Genomic DNA, 27,339 nt, shown 5'->3' with positions numbered 1-27,339 from the left:
ATTGGCCTATTTGATCCAAGTATTCTGAAGGATTGGGGACAATGCAGAAAAAAAATGGGGCTTCTCGAGAAGAGATTTCAAATATTGCTCTCCCGAGGAGGTGATCTATATGTGTGATTTCAACTTTTAATACATAGACTCTTTCCAGCATTGGAGACATGAAAGAAATATTGAGATGTGTTAGAGGACTCCAGACTCCTCATAACTAGCTTGCTTACTAGCTGCCTGACCTCCATCCAGGACTGCACCGATGGCCATGAAGATCAAATCCCACACAACACCAAGCTGTGCCATCACTGTAGACAACAACGCCAAAAGCTCCCACTGGAGCTGTGAAGCGTGACAGGGAGATTTGATCTCTCTGATAAATTCCCTCATTTGTAGAGATAATGTCTCATTCACAGGACATTGGGAAGATAAAATTGGACAAGAGGGTATATTAGGCCATTTTCCTGTCCTCAACACAAAGTCCAATCCTGACCTCTTAACCTTCAAGGCTTGAGACTCAGGACCTAGTAGGAGAGTCTACCAGGTCCATTCCTTACATACTTCTTCTACCTCATCTCCTCCTCACTCTCTGGCATGTACCCTGGCTCTTGCCATCATGAACTACATTCTCTTTTCTCCATGTATGTATATGTATGTGTCTTTTTCTAAAAAATTGTTTTTACTTTATACTACTCAAGCTTTATGGAAGAATAACTGATGAAGAAAATGTATCTATATTCACAGCATACAATGTGATATATATGTGTGTATGTATATGTGTGTATACACACACATATATATAAGCCACAGTCTGTGTGTATATATATACGAATGCACATACATATGTGTGTGTAGGTGTGTGTGTATATATATATATATATATATATATATATATATATATATACACACACCACATAGTATATAAATGTATATAAATAAAATACCACATTTTCTTTATTCATTCACCCATTGATGGACAGTTAGGTTGGTTTCATATCTTGGGTATTGTGAATAATGCACAATAAATACAGGGGTACAGATATCTCTTCAACATAGATTTTATTTACCTATTTTTTGATACATATCCAAAAGTAGGATTGCTAGATCAAAAGAGTTAATTTTTTAAGGAATACCATACCATTTTCTACAATGGCTGTAGCAAATCTACGTTCCCATCAACAGTGTACAAGGGTTCTCATTTTTCCATATCTTTGACAATATCTATTGTCTTTCCTCTTTTTGATAATATCCATTTTAATAGTTATGAGGTAATATTTTATTGTGGTTTTTATTTGCATTTCATGGATGATTAGTGATGTTGAACATTTTTTTTCATATACCTGTAGGCCATTTATATATACTTTTGAAAAATATCATATTTAGTTCCTATGCTCATTTTCAATCAGGTTATTTGTTTTCTTGCTATTGAGTTGTGTGAGTCCTTTATACAGTTTGGATATTAACCCCTTACCAGCTGTATGGTTTGCAAATATTTTATTCCATTCTGTAGGTTGCCTTTTCATTCTTTGAATTATTTCCTTTGCTGTGCAGAAGCTTTTAAGTTTAATGCAATCTCACTTGTCTAGTTTTGCTTTTGTTGCCTTGTTTTTGGGATCAAGCTAAAAAAATCATTGCCTAGACCAACATTGAGAAGCTTTTTTCCTGTTTTCTTCTAGCAGTTTTACAGTTTCCACTATTATGTTTAAGTCTTTAATCCATTTCAAGTTAATTTTTTACATAGTGTGAGATAAGGGTCCAATTTCATTCTGAAGGTGGATATCAAGTTTTCCCAACACAATTTGGGAAAGGACAAAGACTGCCCTTTTCCCACTGTGTTCCTGGTGCTTCTGTCAACAATTAATTGATCAAAAATGCAAGGATTTGTTACTATGCTTTCTGTTCCATTCCATTGGTTTAGATATTTGTTTTAATTTCAATACTGTGCTGTTTTCATTATGATAGCTTTGTAGCATATTTTGAAATCAAGAAATCTGATACCTCCAGCTTTGTATTTCTTGCTCAAGATTGTTTTGGCCATTCAGAGTCTTTTGTGATTCCATGTAAATTTTAGGGTTGTTTTTTCTATTTCTGTGAAATATACCATTAGAATATGGATAGGGATTGCACTGAATTTGGATAGCATGGACATTTTTACAATAGTAATTATTCCAACCTATGAACATGAGATCTTTTCATTTATTTATGTCTTCAGTTTCTTTATAAATGTTTTCTGGTTTTCAGTGCAAAAATCTTTCATCTCCTTCATTAAATTCATTCCTAAGTACATTTAATGCTATTGTAAATGATATGTTTTCTAAATTTATTTATTTTATTTCTTTTTGAGACAGAATCTCACTTTGCCACCTAGGCTGGAGTGCAGTGGTGCAGTCTCAGCTCACTGCAGCCTTGAACTCCTGTATCCCATAAGTTTTGATATGTTGTGTTTTCATTTTCATTTTTCTCAATATATGTTTTGATTTCCCATTTAATTTCTTCTTTAATCCATTGGTTATTAAGGATGTGTTAATTTCCAAATATTTGTGAATTTTTCAATTTTTCTGCTAGTTTTGATTTCTTATTTCATAGCATTATGGTTGAAAAAGATACTGGATATAATTTAAATCTTCTTAAATTTGTTAATACTTGTTTTACAGTATAATTTGATTTATCCTAGAGAAGGTTCCATGTACACTTAAAAAGAATATGTATTCTGCTACTGTTGGATGGAATGTTCTGTATGTTCATTAGGTCCATTTGGTCTACAGTGTTGTTCAAGCCTGTTGTTTCCACACTGATTTTCTGTCTTCATGATCTATCCATTTTTGAAAATGGGATATTAAAGCCTCCTACTAATGTTGTTGTCTGTTTTTCCCTTTAGTTCTGTTAATATTTGCTTTACAGATTTAGGTGTTCCAATGTTGGATGTATATATATTTATAATTGCTATATACTTTTGATTAATTGACCCTCTTATCAGTATATAATGACCTTCTTCATCTCTTGCACCCATTTTTCACTTAAAGTCTATTTTGTCTGATATAAGAAGAGCTACTCCTGCTCTCTTTTGGTTACTATTGTCATGGAATATCTTTTTCTATCCTTTCACTTTCATCCTATGTGTGATCTTAAAGCTAAAATAAGTCTTTTGTAGGCAGCATATAGTTAGGTCTTTTTTTAAAAAAATCTATGTAGCCACTCTATGTCTTTTGATTGGGGCATTTCATCCATTTACACTTAAAGTAATTATTGATAGGTAAGGACTTACTATTGCCATTTTGTTAATTGATTTCTGATGGTTTTGTAGTTTCTTTGTTCCTTTCTTGCTCTCTACCTGTCTTATTTCGTGATTTAATAATTTTTCATAGTTGTATGCTAGGATTTCTTTCTCCATGTCTTATCTGTATGTACTACAGGTAGTTTATTTTTGTGGTTACCATAAGTCTTTCACAAAATAACTTAAAGTTATAACAGTCTATTTTAAGCTGATAACAACTTAACTTCAATCATATACAAAAATTCCCATCATCGCTTTCCCTTTTCCTACATTTTATGCTACTGATGTCTCAATTTCTTTTATATGTTGTATATCCATTAATAAATTGCTGTAGCTATAGTTATTTTAATATCTTTTCCTTTAACTTTTATGCTAGTGTTAAATTGGTTTATACACCACCATTACAGTATTAAAACATTCTGAATTTGACAATATTTTTACTTTTACAGTGAGTTCTAACCTTTTATGTTTTTGTGCTGTTAGTGACCTTTTATTTCAAATTGAAAAACTTTCTTTAGCAGTTCTTGTAAAGTGGTCTAGTAGTGATGATCTCCCACAGATTTTGTTTGTCTGTGGGTCTTCATCTCCCCTTTATTTCTCAAAGACAGCTTTGCTGTGTATAGTACTCTAGGTAGAAAGTGTTTGTTTTCCTTTCTTCTTTCAGCCCTTTGAAAATATCATCCCATTCTCTCCTGGCCTCAAGTTTTCTGCTAAGAAGTCAAGTGACAGACTTCTGGAAGTTCCCTTGTATGTGATAAGTCACTTTTCTCTTGATGCTATTAAAATTCTCTTTGTCTTTGAATTTGAGAATTAGATTATAACATATGTCAGTGATGATCACTCTATATTTAATCTATTTAGAGTTCTTTGGGCTTCAGAGATATGAGTGTTCATTACTCTCTCCAGATTTTGGAAGTTTTATGTCACCATTTATTAAATAAGCTTTCTGCCCATTACTCTTTCTTTGCTCCTTCAGGAACTCCTACAATGCAAACATTGATTTCCTTGATGGTATCCCCCAAGTCCTGTAGGCTTTCTTCACTCTATTTCATTCATTTTTCTTTTTATCCCTTTGACTGAGTAACTTCAAATTACCTGTCTTTGAACTCACTAATTCTGCTTGATTGAGTCTGCCGTTGAAACTCTTTATGAACATTTTTAGTTTAGTATTTCTCAGCTCTAGAATTTATCTTTGGTTCTATTTTGGGTTTTCTATCTCTTTGTTGAAGATCTTTTTTTCATGTATTGTTTTTCTGATTTTGTTTATTTGTATACCTGTATTCTCTTATACTTCACTAAGCTTCTTTAAGAGGATTATTTTAAATTCTTTGTTGGCAGTGCATATAGCTTTATTTCTTTAGTGTTGGTCACTGGTGCTTTATTTTGTTCATTTGGTGAAATAATGTTTCTATGAGTATACATAATCCTTGTTGCCTCATGTTGGTGTTTGTATTTGAAGATGTAGGTATCTCTTCTAGTCTTTACAGACTAGCTTCAGCAAGTTGAAGCCTTCACCAGCCTACTTTCTCAGAAAGTAGGTGGCCATCTGGTGGCCATCTGGTGGGGTTCATGGGTGGGCTTGCTGCTGGAGTCCTCATGTGGGAGGTCTTAAAGACTGATCAAGTGGTGTGGGCCAGGAGTTTGGGTCTCTGTGGACAGACCTGATGTGTGGGTCCATGGAGGCCAGCCTGAAAACTGGATCTACGTGTGTTATAGGCCTGGACCCTGGGTCCTTTGGGGCTAGCCTGGCATTTGCATCCACTGAGGTGGTCTTGGCAACTGGGTCCATGGAGATTCTCCTGGAGTCTGGATCTTCAAGAGCACTGGGGTGGGCCTGAAGCCTGGGTCCCTGAGAGTCATCTGGTAGCCTGGCTGGGGCTGTCAGAGCTGGCCTGGAGCCTGGGTTAGGCCTAATGCTGTGGTCCATGGCAAATATGGATGATTGCTTCACTCTTCTTCTCCCACGTAGAGAGTATCTCCATGATGTACTGCCTGAGCTTACGGGAGGGGAGATACAGAAAATGTGAAACTGTCCTTTCTACCCTCTTTAGTGCATCTTTTCATATTTCTGTGTTCCACTCAAGTGCTGTACTCTCTCTTCTGGATTCCTTCAGCTCTTGTGAAGGTATTTTTGCACATGGATAGTTGTTCAAATTGATGTTTCTGCAAGGATATGAGTTCTGGAAACTCCTATCCCTTCATTTTGTTGACATTACTCCTATGTGTGTCTTTTTATGGGTTTTACTTTCATTTCTCAAAATGACTCATGTCACCATTAACATTTCATCCTCTAACTTCATTCTACTCACATTCTTCAAGATTCAAACTCTCCTCTGAAAGTAATGCCATGCTTTCCAGGCAGCCTGAACTCATTCAGTATTTTGAGTCTCTATTCTTGTCCACAATTGTCTATCAACTTCTGACCCACCCTTCTATACACTGTTTTGTGATAGGACCCTACATATCACATTTCTGCTATTCTAGCTAAGTTCCTGTTGAACATTGCCAATAGAGGGAACTATAGGGAGGCTGCAAGGTAGGAGAAAGAAGAAGAAATTCCCGTCTTTCCATTTTCTTCCCGTAAACATTCTGTCTGCTTCTTTTCCTTAGCAGCATCATGCCAGTCTTACTGTTCCATCCCAGAAGTAGCAGATTAGTTTTGTAGCATCAGTTGGATCCAGGCTTCAGATTTTTCCCAACAATTTCAGAACACATTTTATTGTATTTCCTCAGAAACATCAGCAGCAACTGATTGGTGGTCCCTTCTCAGAAGTTTGAATTAAAGAGTTTCCCTCCTCCATATTCAGAACCACTGGCACCAGCAGGAAAAGTGCTCTGCTTAAAGAGCTTAATTTTAGTCTGCAGGGTCTGATTTCCAAGATTCTACATTTTAATAATTCCAATATCTACATTTTCTTTCCCCAGTCCAAGGGGTAGCTGTGCTATATCTAGAATAACTTACTGTTTTCTCTTTGCCCTTTGAGTTACCTAGTTAATAATTCATAATTCCTAGTTAATAATTCTTTTGATTGAATTCTCTTTGTTTAAAAAAGCTGGTATGATTTCTTTCTCCTGACTGGACACTGATTGATACCTCCACATACAATCTATGATTTACATCTATCAAAAGGCACATCAAACAAATACATTGCTGTTATCTATCATTAATCTCACTGGAGTCATTCTTCTTTTTATTCCTAGGGCCAAAAGTAGTGTCTGACTCAATAAACACTGCTGGATTTTTGAATAATAATAGAATAAAAAGGAATGAATGATGCCTATTGGAGTCAATACAGTTCCAGGTATAATTGTTGGGACTTCTGCTCAGGTCTCCTTGCTGAGATGGTTGTGGGTCAGAGTTTATCCAGAAATGTTCCAATACAACAAAAAGTCTCACAGTTGAGAAGCCATGGAATCCTGTCTCAAGTAGTCCATGAGAAGTCCAGCCAATAAGAGAGAGTCCTGTGGTCTTGGTATCAAATCCTGGCTCTGTGACTTAATTACCATGAGACTTTGAGAAAATGACCTAGCTTCTTTGACCTCAGTTTCCTCATCCATAAGATATGGATGATAAAACACATTGTGTGTTTCTGTATCACTGGCACTTGGCTTGACTTGCAACCCTCCCTGGCTTCCTTCTTCTGCCCATGTCCATGGCAATAGCATCTTAAAGCAGCCAGCATACAATTGCCCATCTCATGCCTGACCTTGAGGTCTACTAAAGAATGCTGGCATCTATGGTTTGAGTGCCTTTCTGAAAGACTTCTCTCATGCATTCCTTCCTACTCTGGTTACCAGTTATGGTAGGACCATTTAAATGAGACTTTGTTGAGTACTTTGTCTCTTATCCTCAGCCCTCATGACAAGTCGATAAAAGGAGGAGTAAAGTATGGGAGATGAGAGCAGGAAGAGGAAAAGGAAGGCTACCAGTCTGCCAGTCATTTTGGTTACCACCTTTGGAGCCACCTCCTTAGGAATATCATAAGCTGTCTAGGCTTTAATGGTTCTGCGTCCACTAACCCCTCCTGCAGCATCACTCAGTGAAGAGCCAAACACATAATAGACAAACTAGAAACATTACAAGAAGTATTGGTACACAGTGGGAATTAAGCAATCTGTCTTGTTCTTGTTCTGCCAACGATTTGCTTTGGGTAAGCCACTCTTCACCTCCCTGGGCTATAGTTCCCTCCTCCAAAGGAGGAATAGTGTGCTGCTATAGAATAGACATGAGCTGTAGTCAGAGAGACCTGACTTTGAATCCAGCCATGGCCTTTTCTGTGACCTTACATGAGATACTTAATCTCTCTTGGGCTCAGTTTCCTCTTCTGTTAAGTGGAAATAAGAACAATACCTGCCACATATAGTTATGACGAAGACTAAATCTTTGCAGAGTAAATATGAGCTCTTGCCCCTTTGATGATGAGGGATTGAACTAGATGATTTTTGAGGTCCCCTGTAGGCCTGCTTTTCTGATCTCCCATGTGGCACACAATGCACTTCTGCACTCAAGAAAGACCCCTTACTTTACAGCTGACTCTAATCATGGCAGCATGAGGGGTGGATGGGGGTAGGGAGGTAGAGTTCCCGGGGTCGCTGCATTTTACCTTCCTGCCATGAATGATGCTCCTATGATGTGCTAGGGGACCACAGGAGGTTTCTGGAGGAGGCCATCAAACATTCATGCCTACGCATGATGGCAGACTAGAGCTAATGTTATACATTAGGTGGTCAACTCTCTTTCAGGGGAGGAAGGGTGAGCACAGCCCCCTTTCACATCTTCCATAGTCCACTGCTTATCCTTACCTAAGAGATTCATCATCATAAAAGCTTCCAACATTCTTTCCATAACCTCCATCCAGGCTCAGGCCCTTCTCATCTCTCCCTCTTTATTGCTATAAGGCTCATAAAGGGCTCTTCCACCTCCAGTCCCAGCCTGCTCCAACCCCTTTCCCAGCCTGGTGCTGGACACACTGCCAGTGTCGCTCCCCTACATGCTGGCCACAGATCATTGGTTTCTTGATATGTTTCTATTACCTTCAGACTTTTCTACAGTGAGCATGTATTATGTTTATAATTTTAAGAAGCTTTTAAAAGCTGAGCTCAAATATGATCATTTCTCTACTAAATGCCTTTTGCTTTCCCCTTGATACCTCTAGGATAGTGCTGAGTCTCCTGAGCTTGGCACAGCTGGCCACTTCTAGTTCCCCCTCAAAAGCTCCTCTCTACACACCACATAAAGACACTTACTCTTCTCCAAATGCCTCAGTCTCACTTAGTCTCCACACCTCTGGGCCACCACTCATATAGATCCACCTTTCTGGAATGCTTTCACCTGGAGTTGTCACAGATAAATTTCTCGTCTTCATCATGTAAACCAAAACATCAACTCTTCTGCAAAGTCTTACCTGACTACCCACGGTGGCCCTTGCCTGCAGAGTTAACAATTGTGTACCCTGATGCTGTGGTGTCACTTACTTAAATCTATTGGAAAAAAGATCATACTCAACTGTGGCCATCTCTTTGTACCCATCTCTTTGTGCCCCTTCCTGATTTGATCATGAGATCTTTGAAAGCAAAGACCTTCATCTGAGTCATGTTTGCATGCTGGGGCCCTCCAAACGTGTCTGCTTTCCACTTGTGCATGTGCCATGCACGGTGTTAGGCATCAGATCCATTCAGGTGAATAAACAATCATGGCTTCTGCCTTCCTGGAACTTACAGTCAAACAGGAAAGACAACCCAAAAAATAAATAAGCCAGCAACTCAGTAAGAAATTAAAATTGTGAAACACATTGTGAAGGACGCAGTTGGTGCCCTGATAAAGACTAATTGCTAGAAGGGGATTACTTAGAATTTTCCTAAGAGGCTTCTCTGAGGTGATGGCATTTAAAGCTGAAGTCTTAGGATTTGAAGCAGCCCTCCAGCTGAAGAGCTGGGAGAGCTTTCCAGGAGGAGGAATCTGCATGTGCAAAGTTTCACAGGGTGGAGAGTTTGGCATGCATGCATGAGCCTCGGCAAAGGCCAGGATGGCTGCAGCCCAGAATGTGGCCCAGTGCAGAATGAAATGGGAGGTGGGAGAGGGGCAGGAGAGTGTGAATTCATTTCCAGGTACAATAGGAAGGGGTCAGCTTGTTTTAAGCTGAGAAGTGATACAACTGAATTTGAGTTTTAAATGTCTGCTCTGACCTTCAGCTTCCTCACCTGAACATCAGGCTCATATCATCTACTTTTTAGGTTTTTCTTATGTGAGAACCATTCTTGTCTTATTTTTCTTAAGGTATTTTTACTTATTTAAAAAAATATTTATTTTTTATTTATGATTGATATTGAGTCATTATATATATTTATGGGGAACAACATATTTGATATATGTATAAATGTGGTAATGAGTAGACCTCTAAGACAAACCCGAAATGTAAAAAGGGGCTGACTCATGGAGAGGGCCAACTTACACTACTCGGCATGTAATAGGAACTCAATAACTAGGTTTTTGTTGTTATTGTTATTGTTGGATTGTTTTTCTTTAGTTGTTTGTTTGCAAACTGATATCCAAGGAGCTTGAGGTTTGGTCAAGGTTTATTCTGTCAGATCTGATCTCTATATCTGGGCAGCTAAAATGCCTGACCATCCAGTGGTGATGTTTTACAGAGACACACAGGCTGCCTAGAAGAGTGGGAAACCAGCCAGATATCCCTCATCTTGGTTTGACTTTGCCTCACTGAAGGGAAATGGCATGGAGGGCTACAATGTGAAGACTCTGAAACAATCAAATGGCATCATTTCACGGAAGGTAACGGCAGCCTGGAGAGGAGATGGAAGAGTCTGAAGTGACAGAAGAGTCAGCATCAAAATTGATTTTAGAGCTCAAGTCTCCTAAACTGAGTCTGGAGTTCATTCCTCTACACTTACTTGTCAAAAGGGTAACTCCCAAATTGGAGGATATGCCCCAGCAGGGAGCCTTTGAACTCATCTTCTGCCAAACATCTTCACTGTTGCTAAACTACTTGCCCTGGGGAGGTGAATGTGCTTGTGAAGTGAATGGAAATTCACTCTCCCTGACTGCCAACCCAGCACACAGAACAACTTGCTCTGGCAGAATAAGGAGGCAGCTGTGTTCTAGATAGGGAGTGCTGAGATGAGCTCCTTACACTTAACTCAAAGTAGTGCTCAAAGGGCCAGAAGACATTACCTGGCATTCAACATCAGCCTTAAGAGAGAAGGAACCCAAGCCCAGAGGGCAAATGACTTGCCTGATATCACATGGAATGCATGGCAGAGCTAGAATGAGGTCCCAGGTCTCCTACCTCCTGGTTCAACGCTCTTTCCAGCATTCTGGGCCACCTCTCCTCTTCAACACTGCTTTGAAACTGCATCCTGCCTCCTTCTAGACCATGCATGTCCAAAGGTTGACATCAAACCTTCTTTCGTCCCATCCCTTTGCAGAGGGTTCCCAAAAACACTCCCAAAAGAGCTTGCTGCTTTGAAAAGCAGAAACGCTTTACAGTTGCCTAACGGTAATTCCTGGGTAAGATGCACTGAAGATCCCTGATGAAAATGCATTTAGTATGTCTTACACAGGAGTACCTCCCCCACACCCCCTGCTGTCCAACACAAAAACATACTCCTTGGTTCATTTTTCAATTACTCTGCTTCTTTAAGTTTCTAAATAGGTAATCCATTAGTCCTTTCTTTGGCATGGCTGGGGCTGGGAAGGTGGCTCATGCGCGTGTGTATGGTACATTTCCTTATTTGACTCAGAACAATCAACTAAAAATTAGGTACTGTTACTCATCCCATTTCACAGATGCATACATTTAATCATTCTCCAAATGCAGTACTTATGTTACTACACTATGCTAGACACTGTGCTAAGCAGAGTTCCTATTCTCATGGAGATGCTACCCTGTCAGAATGGAGAAACCAAAGACCAGAAAGTTGAAATTGACCTGCCCAAAATGTTCTACAGTAAGCCAAGCCATGAATCAGTCTCTTTGTTAAATCTCACACTGTATCCTTGGCACTGAGTTGCAGCTTGTTAAGATTGAGGTTGGGACAAGATGACACCCAGGGGAGAGACTTATGCATCTTCTTTGTCCTTTCAGAATCTTAGAGTGATTCTAGGACAAGACAGTCATCTCTTCTTGCAAGTGACTGGCATGCAGTAGCTCTCTACAAACCATGGCATGATTAGGCAGAAAGGAGAGAAAATCAGTAAGCTGAACCTGTGTATGTCTGTCTGAGAGAGAAAAAGAGAGGGAGGAACCAGTGCTGGGGGAATGGGCCTAAGGAATCACAAATGTCTAGGAATTTGTTATTGTGACAAGGGAAGGGCCTTTCCTCCCTGTACTCACACACTTGGCCCCTGTATGGAGGCCCTTCCTTCCCATTCCTCCATGCTTTGAGAGTTCCAGAAACTACTCTCCAGCACCTTGGTTCTTCCTTGCCCAAAGTGAAGGCTGCAGCTCCCTACCCGTCAAGCATGTACACAGTTTGCAAAGAACATTTGCATTTGTTTTTCAAATGTGAAAAGTCTATGAGAGTGGAGATTATGGAAGTGGAAAGAGCTGACAGGAAGGACATTTGGGCATGAAAGACATTTGCCCAGGGGCCTTACATTTGGATTTAGCCTCATATTTAGACTTTTGATTTGTAAATGAGGTTATATAAACAGATGTGACCATTTGGAGATGTTTGAGACACAGATTTGTTCAATGCAAATATTTAACACAGTTCACCTTTTTTCCCAGCCCATTGTTGTGTAATCTGTTTTATGATTTCGCAGAACAACAGTCCAGAAAGTGGGACTTGGAGAGACCCTGAAACCACCTCTGGGAAGTCAAATGAACAGAGAATATCACCCTCACTCCACAGTTGGAGACACTGAGATTCAGAGCCCTTGGCTCAGCATCATCTAAAAGAAAAATCCTGTTCCTTGTGTCTAGCAAGAACCTAGAGATGCCCCAAGTCTGCATCATCTAATATGGATGCCAACAGCCACACTAGGCTATGGATCACCTAGAGTGTGGCAAGTCTGAAAGGAGAATGGCTGTTGATGTAAAACACACATCAGAGTCCCAAGATTTAGTGCAAAAAAGTAATGCAAAATATCTCTTTAATAATTTGTTATATTTATTACATGTTGAAATGACATTACTTTGGATATATTGGGTTAAATAAAAGACATTATGAAAACTAATTCCACCCCTTGCTTTTAACTTTTTAAAGTGTGGCTATTAGAAAATTTTGAATCACGTATGAGGCTCACATGACATTTCTATTAGACTGCACTGCTCTGAGGGAAGTAAGTACCATTTAGCCCAAGCACATGCTGGTTTATATTGCAGCAGGGGGCATTTCTGCTAAATGTTTAAAAACAGGCCTTGAGGAGTTAAGATTAGCTCTTGCCTATTTCAATGGCAATGACCTGAATTTGGGGATTGGAATGGGCTAGAGCTTTCAGACCCCCAGCTTTATTTCTCTATTTCTGAATGCACAGATATCCATTGAATGAGGTCAGGGCAGTAATGGGAGGGGTGCATGAGAAGCTAATGTTTTGGATAATAACATTACACTAAATGTAGGCTTGCTCCCTATAAATCACCTTGATTTGTCACCAAATGAGATGACAAAATGAGACATCCCGGCGGAAATGAAATTCCCGCTGTAACAGCAGCATCGACCCACTCTGATTTGCAGTGCACAGAGGGTTGTCACACATGAGTTTGAGCACCAGAGTATAAGGGAAGGCTTCACATATCTGGTTTTGCTCCTGGACTGGTGGACAGGAGTGAGTCAGCCTTAACTGTCGGGCAGTGGGGATATGAATCATCTGATCTTTCCTTAAGATGGGCTTTTCCCAGGTGACTTTGGTCTCTCTGGGGCTGGACCTTTCAGTTCAGATTGGGGAACAATTTTTATATAACCAAGTGAGTTCTGGGAAAGAAGAATACCAGTCCCTGTGGTGCCAGCAAGCTATAAAGCCTCTATTGGCCTCCCCTTCTGAAAAGAACTCCACCATGGGGCTGTATTCTGGGTATTCAAGCTTTGCACAGTCCATCTGGAGACCAAGGTGCAGCTGACTCTATCCTTTGTTCTCTAGGACCTTGAGTTGACCCTTCATGTCTCTGGGACTGGTTCCTTCTTTTGATCAACTGGGTTGATGTTGGCCTAGATGATGGCTCGGGGTTTTTTCAATCTGACACATCCCCTATGATCTGATTCCAACACACACAGACACACACCGACATACAAAAACACACAGAGAGGTACACAGAAACAGACACCCACCCATACAACAGAAATGAACACAGAGATATATGCTGACATAACCACACAAAACACACAGACATGTACAGATAAACACCCATACAAACACACACAAAGATCCATAGATACACACACAGACACAACCCACTATATTCAAGTGGTTACAAAAACCTGAACAATTTACCAATAAAACACTCCATGCTTTTTCAATCCACTGCAACCCCTGCTCAGTGTTGTCTTAATGCCTCTAGTCAGATATATGCACAAACAAATACACACACACACACACACAGATGCCTCCAGTCAGACACATACAGACACACACACACACACACAGACACACACAGATGCCTCTAGTCAGACACATGCACACACACACACACACACAGACACACACAGATGCCTCCAGTCAGACACATATACACACACACACAGATGTGTCCAGTTAGACACATGCACAGACATACACACACAGAGGCACATACAGATGCCTCTAGTCAGACACATGCACATACACACACACACACACACACACACACATAAACACACACAGATGCTTCCAGTCAGACACATGCACAGAAACACACATACAGACACACAGAGAAGCCTCTAACTAGAGATGACTCCAGTTAGACACATGCACAGACACACACACACACACAGATGCCTCTAGTCATACACATGCACACATACACACAGATGCTTGCAATCAGACACATGCACACACACACACACACACACACACACACAGATGCCTCCAGTCAGACACATACACACACACAGACACATACAGATGCCTCCAGTCAGACATACGTGCACACACACACACACAGATGCCTCCAGTCAGATACATGCACACACACATACACACAGATGCCTCTAGTCAGACACATGTGCACACACACACAGATGCCTCTAGTCAGACACATGTGCGCACACACACACAGATGCCTCCAGTCAGACACATACACACACACAGACACATACAGATGCTTCCAGTCAGACATACGTGCACACACACACACACAGATGCCTCCAGTCAGACACACGTGCACACACACACACACACACACAGATGCCTCCAGTCAGACACATGCATAGACACACATACATAGACATACATAGATGTCTGCAGTCAGACACATGCACAGATACACACATGCATAGACATATACAGACACACACCCACAGACACAGAGAAACAGAAACACAGCCACACACATAGATGTACACACTATGGCCCTTTCCATTTCCATCACCTCTTCCTACCTGCCCTCAGTCTTCCTTCCCACTTAAGGTCTATTTTTTATGCTCAGGTCACTCACTGAGGCAAGGACTACGCTCTGTTGCAGGTAACTCGCAGCAGCATATCCAGTTCACAGGCAACACTGGCTACTTCTCCACCTCCCATTCATAGCCATGTTTCAACTTTCCCCTCCCATGGCTTCTTCTCAACAACCCACAGTGTGTTCAAGTTCCTCACATGCTAGAAATCCTCCATCCCCTGTCCTCCTCCCTAGCCCATCTCTCCTTCCGTTCGCCGCTGAGCTCCTTGAAGGGGAGGTTAATAGGCATGGCCTCCGCCTCCACTCCTCCCAGCACTCCTCAGCCCTCTGCCTATACCGCTCCATGGAAACCTCTCCAGCAAAGTCACCAAGGGGCTCTCTAATTGCCAAATCAAATGCACTCCTTTTAGTTCTCATATTACCAGCCTTTTCAGTAGCATCTGACCCCATGGCTCAGTCCCTTTTGGCTCCCATGACACCACTCACCCCACTCTCCACCCCTTCTCTGAGTGCTCCTTCTCAGTCTTCAGCCATTTACCCTTCAAACACTTCTGTGTCCCAAGGTCCTGGCTTCAGCTCTCATGGACACCTGTGCTTTGCACCTGACATCTCAGGTCAATAGCTGTCTGCTGGGCATGTTCACCAATGCTTCCTGCAGGCACCTCCAGGAAGCCAGAGTGAACTTACCACCCTTTCTCTGCTCTGCCACCACCTCCCTCCTTCCTCCCCCTTATTTTGGTTATTTGCACCACCATTCCTGCCTGACACCAAGCCAGGAGAACTCTAGGAGTCAATCCAGATTTCCTTCCCATTCCTTTTAATCCATTGCATTCAAGTGGTCACAGAAACCCGAACACCTTCCTGATGAGAAACTCCAGGCCCCCGACCCACGATGACCCACCCCACAGAAGTATCTTGATGCCTCCAATTGTAACATGCCATCCCAAGGCACATTTCCAGAGCAGCTTCCTGTCTGAAGGATGCAGTCCCAGCATATTTGTAGCCAATCTCCACTAAACCTTTCAGCCTTCTCTGATACCACTCCCTTGTACTTAGGCAACACCATGGATTTTTCAGACTGTTTTTACTCCAACATTTTCATGCTGTTGCACGTCCTACAACTGCCCTAGGTACTGCTAAGGGCTGCATGGCCTCCCCAGGATTCCTGGTCCGATTTAAATATTTAAATATTCAACATCACTGTTGCCCCCTTTATGGAGATTCTCCTGATGAGCTTCTTAGAAAGGGTTAAGTGTCTCTTTCTGGTCTCAGGATACCCTGTTTAGATTTTCAGTTTAGCCCTTATGCAGTCCAATATCACCTTAGATTTGTATTTTTTTTCTCTTACTATATTGAGCTCCTTATAGACAGAGACTGATTTTTTTTAAATAAATTCCCAGAGATCACAACAGTCCCAGTACATAGAAGATGTTCGGCAATGTTTATTGAATGAGTGATTGAATGAATGAATGAGGCAAACTAACTCAGCCCAGGGAAAAGAGTTCAGGTCTCACTCAGAGCCCTGCTTTTTTCCTGGGAAGGTCAAGCTTTAGTGTGGGTCCCTGGTGACACCTAGCAACAGTTGTCATGACAACCAAAAGCACCATTTTCTCAGGGCAATGTCCCCCACTTCCCCACCTGGCTCTGGAGGAGGGAGCCCCCCTGCTTTGAGTCAGGAAACAGTGAAGGAGGAAGCCTCACTGAAATAGCTGATCATGCGCCCTGGCTCAACCCCCCTGGGGCGGGGATCCTGATGGAAAAAGAGAAAATTGGATTTGATGGAATCAGATGTGCCTGGGAGCTCCAGGCAAAGAGAGGAAGGACAGATGGGGGCCAACTGGCAGTGGAATCCTGGGGTAACCAGAGGGAGGGCTTGTCAGAGGAGTCTCCATGTCAACAGGGAGCTGAGCCGAGACATTGTCACTGGGGTTGGGTAGAGCATAGCATCAGAAGGGTGGGAAAGAGTGGGCCTGAGAGATCCAACTGGAACACAGACTGTAGAATTAGAATGCTCTACCTCCCAGGCCCACCCCCTCCCAGGTCCTCTGCAAGGGCCTCTTTCTGGGCAGCTCCTACACCTCCTAATAGTCCTCTTGGCAGTTTGCCATTCATACAGTGGGGTCAGTAAGACTCTTGAGGAGAAAGGTTGTGTCTGTTTTAATCATCCCTGCATTCCCAGTGCCTAGCACAGTGCCTGGCATATAGAAGATGCAGAATAAGGAGATTATGAACAAATAAAAGGCTGTGCTGAGACAGGATGAGGGTCTTCAGGGAAGAGAAGCCACCGAAGGCTTATTCTTTGCCAGTCACACTACATGGATGCTGTATGGAAGACAAGGAAACTGGGGCTCTGAGAGAGTACGTTGCTTCTCCAGGTCACATTGCTAAAGGGTAGAGTCAGGATTTGAAGAGGCTTCTGACTAGAGGGCCTTGGACTTCTCTTTACCTGGTTTCCTTGTCCTACTTTTACCCTCAGAGGTGTTCGTGTACTCTCCAGGCAGGGGGCATCTGCATAATAAGTCAGAGGGCCTCTACTCTCTTTAACCCATGGCCCTCAGTGCCTGGCCCCGATAGATAAGAGGTGTGGACACATTGTGGACAGAGGGGCCCCAGTCAGTTTCAAAGCAGGAATTCTGCCAGTCTTTCCAACTAAGAGACCTTGGGATAGCCAGCACCCCCAGAGGGGAGAGTCGACTTGGTAAAAGGAGTCTCCCCTTCCTGTTCTCCTCTCCCAGAGCTGCTCTTGGTTCATTCCTGGGACATGGTGACAGTTTGGAGGATTAATAAAAGAAATTCCATTTTATTAGGAACTTACTATGTGCCAGACGCTGTTCTCAGCTCTTTATGTGAATTAACTTATTTCACGCTTTCAATAACTTAAATAAGGTAAGTAACGCTTTTAATGTGCTTTTTATAGAAGAGGAAACTGAGGTGCTGAGAGGTTAACTTGATGGTTACACACAGCTACCATGCAACAAGGCCCCAGATGTGAACTCAGGTGGTCTGGCTGGAGCCTGTGCTCTAATCATTAAGCTACTCTGCCTCCCTCATCCGGAAGTAAGTTTCTGGGCTTTGCATTCAGTCTGGGGCTCCACCAGCAGGAGCTTGAGACATCAGCTATGCTGTGTAACCTCCCTGAGCAGAATGCAGGGCAGTGGGTAAAGAAAGAAAGGGTGCCCTAAATATGAGCTCCTTTTCTCACACTTTGGCTAGCTTCCAGGCTCAGTCCTGCTCTGCTCTCAAACACCAAACGTGGCCACAGGCAGGCCGGAACCAAGCAGCTTCAGCACAGAGGTGCAGAACACCCCAGCTGCCAATCTGGTTCAGACCTTGAGGCCCACTTCTGAAAACTGAGCCCTTGAACCTCTGCTTCCTTATCTCTGAGATGGGGAGATTGACAGCTCCCCATGCATGTTGCAAGGCTTAAAGGAAACAATGCATATAGAACGCTTGGCACGTGTGAGGTACTCACTCACAATTAGTAGTTTCCTTTATCCCTGATCCCCCCACCTCAATTCTCCTGGAAATAATACCATTGCTTTTTTTTTTTTTTTGAGACAGAGTGGGTGACGGCTCTGTCACCCAGGCCGTGACGTGCAGTGGCTCAATCACGGTTCACTGAAGTCTTGACCTCACGGGCTCAGGCGATTCTCCCACTTCAACCTTCCAAGTAGCTGGGACTGCAGGTGTGCACCACCATACTTGGCTAATTTTTCTTTTCCACAGATACAGGGCTTTGTTATGTTCCTCAGGCTGGTTTCAAGCAATCCAACTGTATCCGCCTCCCCAAGTGCTGGGATTACAGGGATGAGCCACCGTGCCCAGCCTACCCCTGCTCTTAATCTAGTTAAATCTGGGGCTAGCATTTGAGGTGACAGAAAGGCTCTTACTACTAAGGTATAAGGGTAGAGACTCCAGTTTCAACCTCATCATAGTCCAGTTTCCCTGTAATGGTCCTGGGCTGCCCTGCCGGGGTTTGAGTTCACAGCTGAATTCCACAGGAAAGGCAAGGCTCGCATAGCACAGAGCCTGCCAGGATTCCAGGCCAAAGAACGTTGAGTGTGATCCTGTTTGGGTGCCATTCTGCCAGGCCATGCCTGGCTCATCTCAGCTTCATGAGGCCCAGGGACAAGGCTCTGCTACTGAGCATGTGCTCTCCCATCTCAGAGCCTGCTGCCTCCTCCCTCCTCCAGGGGTGTTCTGGAATTTTCTACAATAAGACTTCATCATTTCACAATCTCATGTTCTGGAGAAATCAGCTACCCTATGATGGCCATTTATGAATAAGACAACTATAATTCTATATTATTTTTGTAATAAGATTTTCTTAGCATGTTTTAGATTTAGACTTTGCCAACCTCTTTGGTCTCTGTGAAATAGCAAGACTTTTAGGTTAAACAAACAAACAAGAAACCTATTTTACTAGTTTTTGACCTTGGACAAATACCCAACCTCTTAAGATTCAGTTTCTCTTTTTATGAAATGGGAAGATGACCAACTCACATGCTATCATGAGTCTCATATGAGATAATATATTTGTAAGTACACAGAGGCAGATGCTACAATGGGCACTAAACTATTTTTATATTGAACTGTCAAAATAAATGTACCTCTCAAAACATAAAATGACATGTCCTTTCATCCAGAGCATGCAAGCGATATCCATGGATACGTAAGCAAGAGTACACCAATATGTGTTTATGTGTATATTCAGGATTAGAAGCTATGTACCTGACCATCACGAATCCATCTTTACAGCAAAACATTATGAAATAGGTCCCCATGTGATGGGAATGTGTTTGAGATAAACCAATTAGTGAAAATAAAATCCCACCCACGTGCAAAACAATATATTTAATATAGTTGCTGTTTATGAAAAAAAAAAAAAGAGGCCAGGCATAGTGATTCACACCTGTAATCCCAGCACTTTCAGAGGCCAAGGCAGGTGAATCACCTGAGGTCAGGAGTTTGAGACCAGCCTGGCCAACATGGGGAAACCCCCATCTCTACTAAAAATACAAAAAAAAAAAAAAAATTAGCTAGGCATGGTGGCAGATGCCTGTAATCCCAGCTACTTGGGAGGCTGAGGCAGGCAGGAGAATCACTTGAACCTGGGAAGCAGAGGTTGCAGTGAGCTGAGATCATGCCATTACACTCCAGCCTGGGCAACAAGAGCAAAATTCCATCTCAAAAAAAAAATGAAATGATTATAGATATTGGCATAGCTATAGATATGCAAGCGTGTATATAACCTATCTTTACTGGAAGGATCCAGAAGAAATTGCTAATAGTATTTAACTTTGAAGAAATAGACTGGGAACCAGGTGTGAAAGATGACTTTGACTTTTGTTTTCTACCCTCCGGCAGTGTTTGGATATTTGTATGATGTCTATATGTTACTTTTAAACAATTGGGAGGATAGATCACAGATTAACAAAAATTGCAAGTGCCTTTAAAAATTCACAAAGCCTAAGATATTCATCAGGAAGCTTAACATTTTAGTTTATCAGAATAAAAGGAAAACCTGAAATGTGCCTCATTATTTTGGTTATCTATTGCAGTGTTACAAACTACTTTAAAACACAGTGGCTTAAACAGCAATAGTTTTATTACAGGTATACCTCATTTTATTGCACTGTGATTTAATGCACTTCACAGATCCTGTGTTTTTTACAAGTTAACGGTTGTGCATTGAGCAAGCATATCAGCAAAATTTGCAGAACAGCATGTGCTCACTTTGTGTTTCTGTCTCACATTTTGGTAATTCTCACAATATTTCAAACTTTTTCATTATCATTATATGTCTGTTGTGGTGATCTGTGATTGATAACCCTTGATGTTGCTGTTGTAATTGTTTGGGGGCATCATGTATCTCTCCTGTATAAGATGGAAAATTAGTCAATGAATGGTATATGTGTTCTGACGGCTTAACCAAATAGTCATTCTCCTATCTTTCTCCCTCTTCTCCAGCTTCACTGTTTCCTGAGACACAAAAATATTGAAATTATTAGGCTCATTGAGAACCTTACAATGCTTTCTAAATGTTCAAATGAAAAGAAGAGCAACACATCTCTCACTTTAAATCAAAAGCTAGAAATGATTAAGCTTAGTGAGGAAGGCATGCTCAAAGCCAAGACAGGCCCAAAGCTAGGCCTCTTGCACCAAAAAGTTAGCCAGGTTGTGAATGCAAAGGAGAAGTTCTTAAAGGAAATTAAACACACTATTCCAGTGAACACATGAATGATAAGAAAGGGAAACACCCTTATTGCTGATATGCAGAAAGTTTTAGTGGTCTGGATAGAAAATCAAACCAGTAACAACATTTCCTTAAGCCAAACCCTAATCCAGAGCAAGGACCCAATTCTCTTCAGTTCTATGAAGTTTGAAAGAGGTGAGAAAGCCACAGAGGTAAAGTTTGAAGCTAGCAAAGCTTGGTTCATGATTTAGGAAAAGAAACCATCTCTTTCTATGAATCCTCACCTTGCATAAAAGTGCAAGGGGAAGCCGCAAATGCTGATATGGAAGTTGTAGCTAGTTATTAAGAAGATCTAGCTAAAATAATTGATAAAAGTGGCCATACTAAACAGTAGATTTTCTGTGTAGATGCAACAGCCTTATACTGGAATAAGATGCTATCTAGGACTTCCATAACCCAAAAGGACAGGTCAACATCTAGCTTCAGAGCTTCAGTGAACAGGCTGGCTCTCTTGTTAGGGTCTAAATGCAGCCAGTGACTTTAAATTGAAGACAGTGCTTGTTTGCTATCTGAAAATCCTAGGACCCTTAAGAATTATGCTAAATCCACACTGTCTGTGCTCTATAAGTGGAACAACAAATCCTGGATGGTGGTACATCTGTTTAGAATGTGGTTTACTGAATATTTTAAGCCCACTGTTGAGATCTACTGCTCAGAAATAAATATTCCTATCAAAATATTACTGCTCATTGACAATGCATCTGGTTACCCAAGAGTTCTGCTGAAGATGCACAAGGAGATTGGTGTTTTCATGACTGTTAATACAACAATCATTCTTCAGCCCAGAAATCAAAGAGTAATTGTGACTTTCAATTATCATTATTTAAGAAATTCATTTCATGAGGCTATAGCTGCCACAGATAGTGATTCTTCTGATTGATTTGGGCAAAGTAAATTGAAAATCACCATTCTAGATGCTATTAAGAACATATGTGATTCATAGAAAGAGGTCAAAATGTTAATATTAACAGAAGTCTGGAAGAAGTTGATTCCAACCCTCATGGGTGACTTTGAGGGTTTCAAGACTTCAATGAAGAAGGTAACTACAGATGTGGTAGAAATAGCAAGAGAACTACAATTAGAAGTGAAGCCTGAAATTATATCTTTCTAGGGTTTAAGAACAATCATAAAGTTACTTTACTGTAGTTCTCATATTGACTAAACTGCAATCTCATGATATAACCTTAAGAGATGAGGGGTTACTTTTTATAGATGAGCAAATAAAGTGGCTTCTTAAGGTAGACTCTACTCCTAGCAAAGACACTGTTGAAATGAGAACAAAGGAGTGAGAATATTACATAAACTTAGTTGACAGAGCAGCAGCAGAGTTTGAGAGTACTGACTCCAATTTTGAAAGAAGTACTACTGTGGGTAAAATGCTATCAAACAGCATCGCAGACCACAGAGAAATCTTTCATGAAAACAAGAGTCAACCACTGTGACAAACTTCATTGTTGTCTTATTTTAAGAAATCACCAAAGTCACTCCAACTTTCAGCAACTACTACCCTGCTCAGTCAGTAGCCATCAATACTGAGGCAAGACCCTCCACCAGCAAAAAGATTATGACTCAGTGAAAGTTCAGATGATCATTAACATTTTTTAGCAATGAAGTATGTTTTAATTAAGATACAAACATTGTTTGATTTAGAAGTAATACAAATGCACACTTAATAGGCTACAGGATAGTGTAACAATAACGTCTATATGCACTGAGAAACCAAAAAAATTGTGTGCCTTACTTTATTGTGACATTTGCTTTATCGTGGTGCTCTGGAATCAAAACCACAATATCTCCAAAGTATGACTGTATTTGTCATGATTCTGAGAGCTGGCTGGGTAGTTCTAACTTGATCTTGCTCAAGTGGTTGCATTCAGCTGCAGGTTTTCTGAGGCCTGGGCTCAACTGGGACACCTGGGCCTTTGTGTTCACTGTCTTTCATCTCAGAGTTGTTTATGGTATGATCTCCAGGTTCCAAGAGAATAAAACAGAAGCTACAAGGACTCTTGAGGTCTAGACTCCAGAAGCAACATTCCTGCCACATGCTTTGGCCAAAGCAAGCCCCAAAGTGATGCTGGTCCGAGGGATAGAGAAAAATACCTCATGTCTTGATTTTTTTTTGCAAAAAAAAAAAAAAATTGTGGCTATATTTAATCTGCCACACTAATATTAACAGTATAATTGCAGTTTGTATGACCAAAGTCATTATTTTTGCCAACGTCTTTTTCCCTGTTTTTCAGTATCCAGTGGTCCCTGGGCCATAGTAGACCTGGCTCAATAAACATGTGATGAATGAATGAATAAATGGCTTCACTCCACCTGGCGGCCTCTTCACTCCACCTGGCAGCCTCTTTAGTCTAACTGCTTTGACATCTCAGATCTTCATGTCATCAACTCCAGTTCAGCTAGCCCCGAGGGCCACTGCCCCAGATGCAAATTCAAGAGTTTGGCTGAGTTGGGCTCTGGTGGGGAGATCATGGAAGGCAGTTTCCATAGAACTCATCACTGCCTGCTCTCCCTCCCATTCTGACTTCACAGAATCCTCACTCACGCACAGGAAACTTGGGCTCAGTCTATGGCACACCCCTTGAGAAATCTCTGAGATCACAAACTCTTAATACCGAGGCCCTTTTGCCTCCTCTCCTCTCTAGGTTTCTCCAGATTCAGGGGCCATGTCTTCTCTCTCTCCTTAACAGGGAAGTCAGTTAACTTGGGGGGAAGGAGCACCACCCCAGCACTCAGGAGACAAGCTTAGCCCAGGCTCAGTCTTCATCTGACAGTATGAACTTGGACAACCCATCTTCCACCTCTGGGGCTGTTTCCTTAATAGTAAAATGAGGGACCATCAGACCCACAGCATCAGCAGAGGGCTGGTGTGAACCTCTTCCAATCCAATCAGAGCAGCTTCAATTCCGACCTCTCCTGTGTTAGAATGTCTTATGTATGCATGTATGTAGGTATGTTTAGAGACAAGGTCTCACTCTGCCACCCAGGCTGTGCAGTGGCACAATCATAGCTCACTGTAGCCTGAAACTCCTGGGCTAAAGTGATCCTCTCACCTCAGCCTCTGGAGTAGGTGGGACTACAGGTGCACACCATCACACCCAGCTATTTATTTTTATTGTTTTGTACAGACTGGGTGTCACCATGTTGCCCAAGCTAGTCTCGAATTCCTGGCCTCAAGCACTCCTCCTACCTCCACCTTCCAAAGCACTGGGATTACGGGCATGAGCCACCAAGCCTGGCTTTCGAATGTCTTAGAAACAAACAAATAAATAAAACCTTAGCTTTGTTAAGATATGATTTACATACCATACATTTTACCTATTTAGAGTGTATGATTCAATGAGTTTATTCAACCATCACTGCAATGGGGTGTCTTTGGAAACAGGGGCTCTAGTCGTAAAAAAGAATAATACAAATTTTAAACCACTTTATTGGAAAAGATTGCCTCTAAGGTGCTTTGTAGCTGTGACATGCAGGGCGACTACTTTCTCTGAAGGTAGGGGGCCGTGGGGAGTATGTTGGACATGGACCCTGAGCTGGGCCCTACAGACGGGAGGGACGGCTGCAGCCTGTGAGAGTAATCAGCAGCTGCTCAGTATGCCCTGCGGTGCAGAGGGGCAGCCAGCCTCAGAGCGGCAGTGGCAGCTGCCAGAGGCAGGGTCACACACAGAGAGAGAGCCTCCTGCTGGAATGACATTGACTGATTAAGCCTCCCTCCCATCTTTCTCCCAGGACCTGCAGCCAAGCATGCTATTTGTTTCATGTATTAAATCCCGAGAAAACCTATCTGAAACAGGCTGAAACAAATAAGTGTTCTAACATACAGTTACCGAGGAACAGAATTATCTTGTAGCCAACCTCCCACCTTTCACTCAATCTCGGGGCCCCAGATCAGGACTATGAACAGCTATGAGGTGGGGAAGCAGCGAGGCCGCCCTCCTCCTGTGGCAGCCTCTCCCTATTCTCTATCAGTCAGTGTATGCACTGGACTCTCCTGAGCATCTACAATAATAGCCAGCACACTGCTCCAGAAAAAAAACGGCTGAGTTTATAACTTAGTTTTGCAGGTTGCTGGTTGTGTGCCTTGGACGTCATGTAACTTACCAGTGCCTTTGTTTGCTCATCTGTAAAGTAGGCATAGGATGCATAAACATCTCAGTTAGATAATAAATAGAAGCATGCCTGGCAGAAAGCAGCATTCAACCGCTGTAACCTTCCCACCCTCTTCTCCCTACTAAGAGCAAACTCTGTGCTCAGTGCTGTGGGAAGGGGCAAGGAAGAGCAAGCTCTGTCCTCAGGAGCCTACAGAACAGTGTGGAAGAAAGGAGGGGAGCATGTGTGTACAGATTAATAGGTAATAAACAACCAAAGGCAGAAGATAAAAGGATTGGTGAAGGTCACAAATAAGTCTGCCTTTCAGCTCCCTTCCTTCATTGCTTCCATCCCCACTACTTGCAGCCCAGCTGGCAGGAACCTGCCATGTCCTCTAGTGCCATCCCCTGCAGGTTCAGTCATAATCAGCCCGAGCCAATGGGAACCTGATCTTGCAATGGGACAAAGATACCTTTGTCAAAAATGAGGGTGACAGGGTGCAGTGGCTCACACCTGTAATCCTAGCACTGTGGGAGGCTGAGGAAGGTAGATCACTTGCAGCCTGGCCAACACATCAAAATCCTGTCTCTACTAAAAATACAAAAAATTAGCTGGGCACAGTGGCAGTTGCTTGTATTCCCAGCTACTCAGGAGACTGAGGCACAAGAATCTCTTGAACCTGGCAGGTAGAGGTTGCAGTGAGCCAAGATAGTGCCATTTCACTCTAGCCTGGGGGAAAGAGCAAGACTCCATCTCAAAAAAAGAAAAAAAATGTGAGGGGGCCTAGTGCCCCACCATCACCATCACCACCATCACTATCACCATCACCATCATTACTGCAGAATGGTCCTCCTCTACCAAGGATAACCATTCCCTTAGCCCTAGGACCCATAGATACGTTATTCAGCAAAGGTATCTCGCAGATGCAGTTGACACCATACACGTTAAAACGGGGAGAGTGCTGGGACTTACCCAAGTGGGCTCAATCCAATCCCATGAGATCTTAAAAGCAGGGAACTTTCCCTTTGAGTCAGATCCATCCAGCAGAAGGATCAGTCAGAGAAATTTGAGCGTTAGAGGTACTCAATCTACTGCTGCCAGAGGGGGTAATATAGAAAGCATGGGAAGGGACCAGAAGCCTTGAAGAGCAAACCCCAGCCCCAGCTGACTACCTCAAGAAAATAAGGACATTAGTCCTACAACTGCAAGGAATTGAATTTGGCCAACAGCCTGAAGGAGCTCAGAAACAGGACCTCCAAGAAGAAATGCAGCCCTGCCAGCACCATGATTTCAGCATCCTGAAACTTCTACTGGAGGAGCTGGTGGAGCTCAGCCAGACTTCTGACTTACAGAAACTGAGATATCAAATGTATATTGTTTTAAGTTGCTATGTTTGTGGTGACTGGTTATATAACAACAGAAAATTAATGCAATCACCATCACTCTACCATCACCACCACTGCCAAATTGTTATTACCCAATACCATGACTATCACTCGCACCCTTTCCTGTCCCCATGGTTCCTCACCAGTATCAAGACTACTGCCATCATAAGAATGATATGATGGACTCTGAGGACTCGGGGAAATGGCTGGGATGGTGGTGAAAGATAAAAGATTACACATTGGGTACAGTGTACACTGCTCAGGCGATGGGTGTACCAAAATCTCAGAACTCACGACTAAAGAACTTATTCATGTAACCAAACACCATCTGCTACCTAAAAACCTATTGAAATAAACAACAAATTAAAAAAAAAAAAAAAACAACTACCGCCATCACTTCCTACCGCCATCACTCAGGGCCCTGAAATCTTGCATAAGTACTAGACTTCAACCTCCCTGGAAAAGTCTATGTGGTCCCTCTCCTGGATCTGCCCCTAGTATTATCTGGCCGATACCTGCCTTGGACTTTTGCCCACCAGTATCAGGTCTGGCCCTTCAACCTAATTCTCGCCAGTTCCTTTTCCCTAGGGCAGGGCTCTGGAATCTCCACCCTCAGGCCTGAGCTGAGTCTTGCCAGTGACTGAGCAGGTCTTTTGGAAGCTACAGACCCAGTGTCCACCTGAGGGAGGAAACTCTTGCTCCCTTGAAGCTCCTGCTATTTCTGCCATCTCGCTCTCCCCTCCTCTAAACATGGATCAGATCCCTACGGAGTTAGCAGATGAGATC

General features: G+C 42.3%; 1 protein-coding gene and 1 long non-coding RNA gene across 4 annotated transcripts in view; both read right to left on the bottom strand.

The window, feature by feature from the left end:
- The window catches only part of ASIC2 (acid sensing ion channel subunit 2), a 1,111,991-nt gene that overhangs the window by 970,453 nt on the left and 114,199 nt on the right, over positions 1–27,339 (bottom strand). The window lies entirely within an intron of this gene.
- Positions 4,424–27,339, bottom strand: part of LOC144582642 (uncharacterized) — a 71,209-nt gene continuing 48,293 nt past the window's right edge. For both annotated transcript variants that reach the window (XR_013535762.1, XR_013535763.1), the window contains exon 2: positions 4,424–27,339. This exon is cut by the window's right edge and continues 45,033 nt beyond it. This is a non-coding gene — a long non-coding RNA (uncharacterized LOC144582642).

This window comes from Callithrix jacchus, chromosome 5 (assembly GCF_049354715.1).
Source record: "Callithrix jacchus isolate 240 chromosome 5, calJac240_pri, whole genome shotgun sequence".
NCBI classification, from domain to species: Eukaryota; Metazoa; Chordata; class Mammalia; order Primates; family Cebidae; genus Callithrix; species Callithrix jacchus.
The sequence above is the reverse complement of the archived record's forward strand: the minus strand, read 5'-3'. Positions and strand labels throughout refer to the sequence as shown.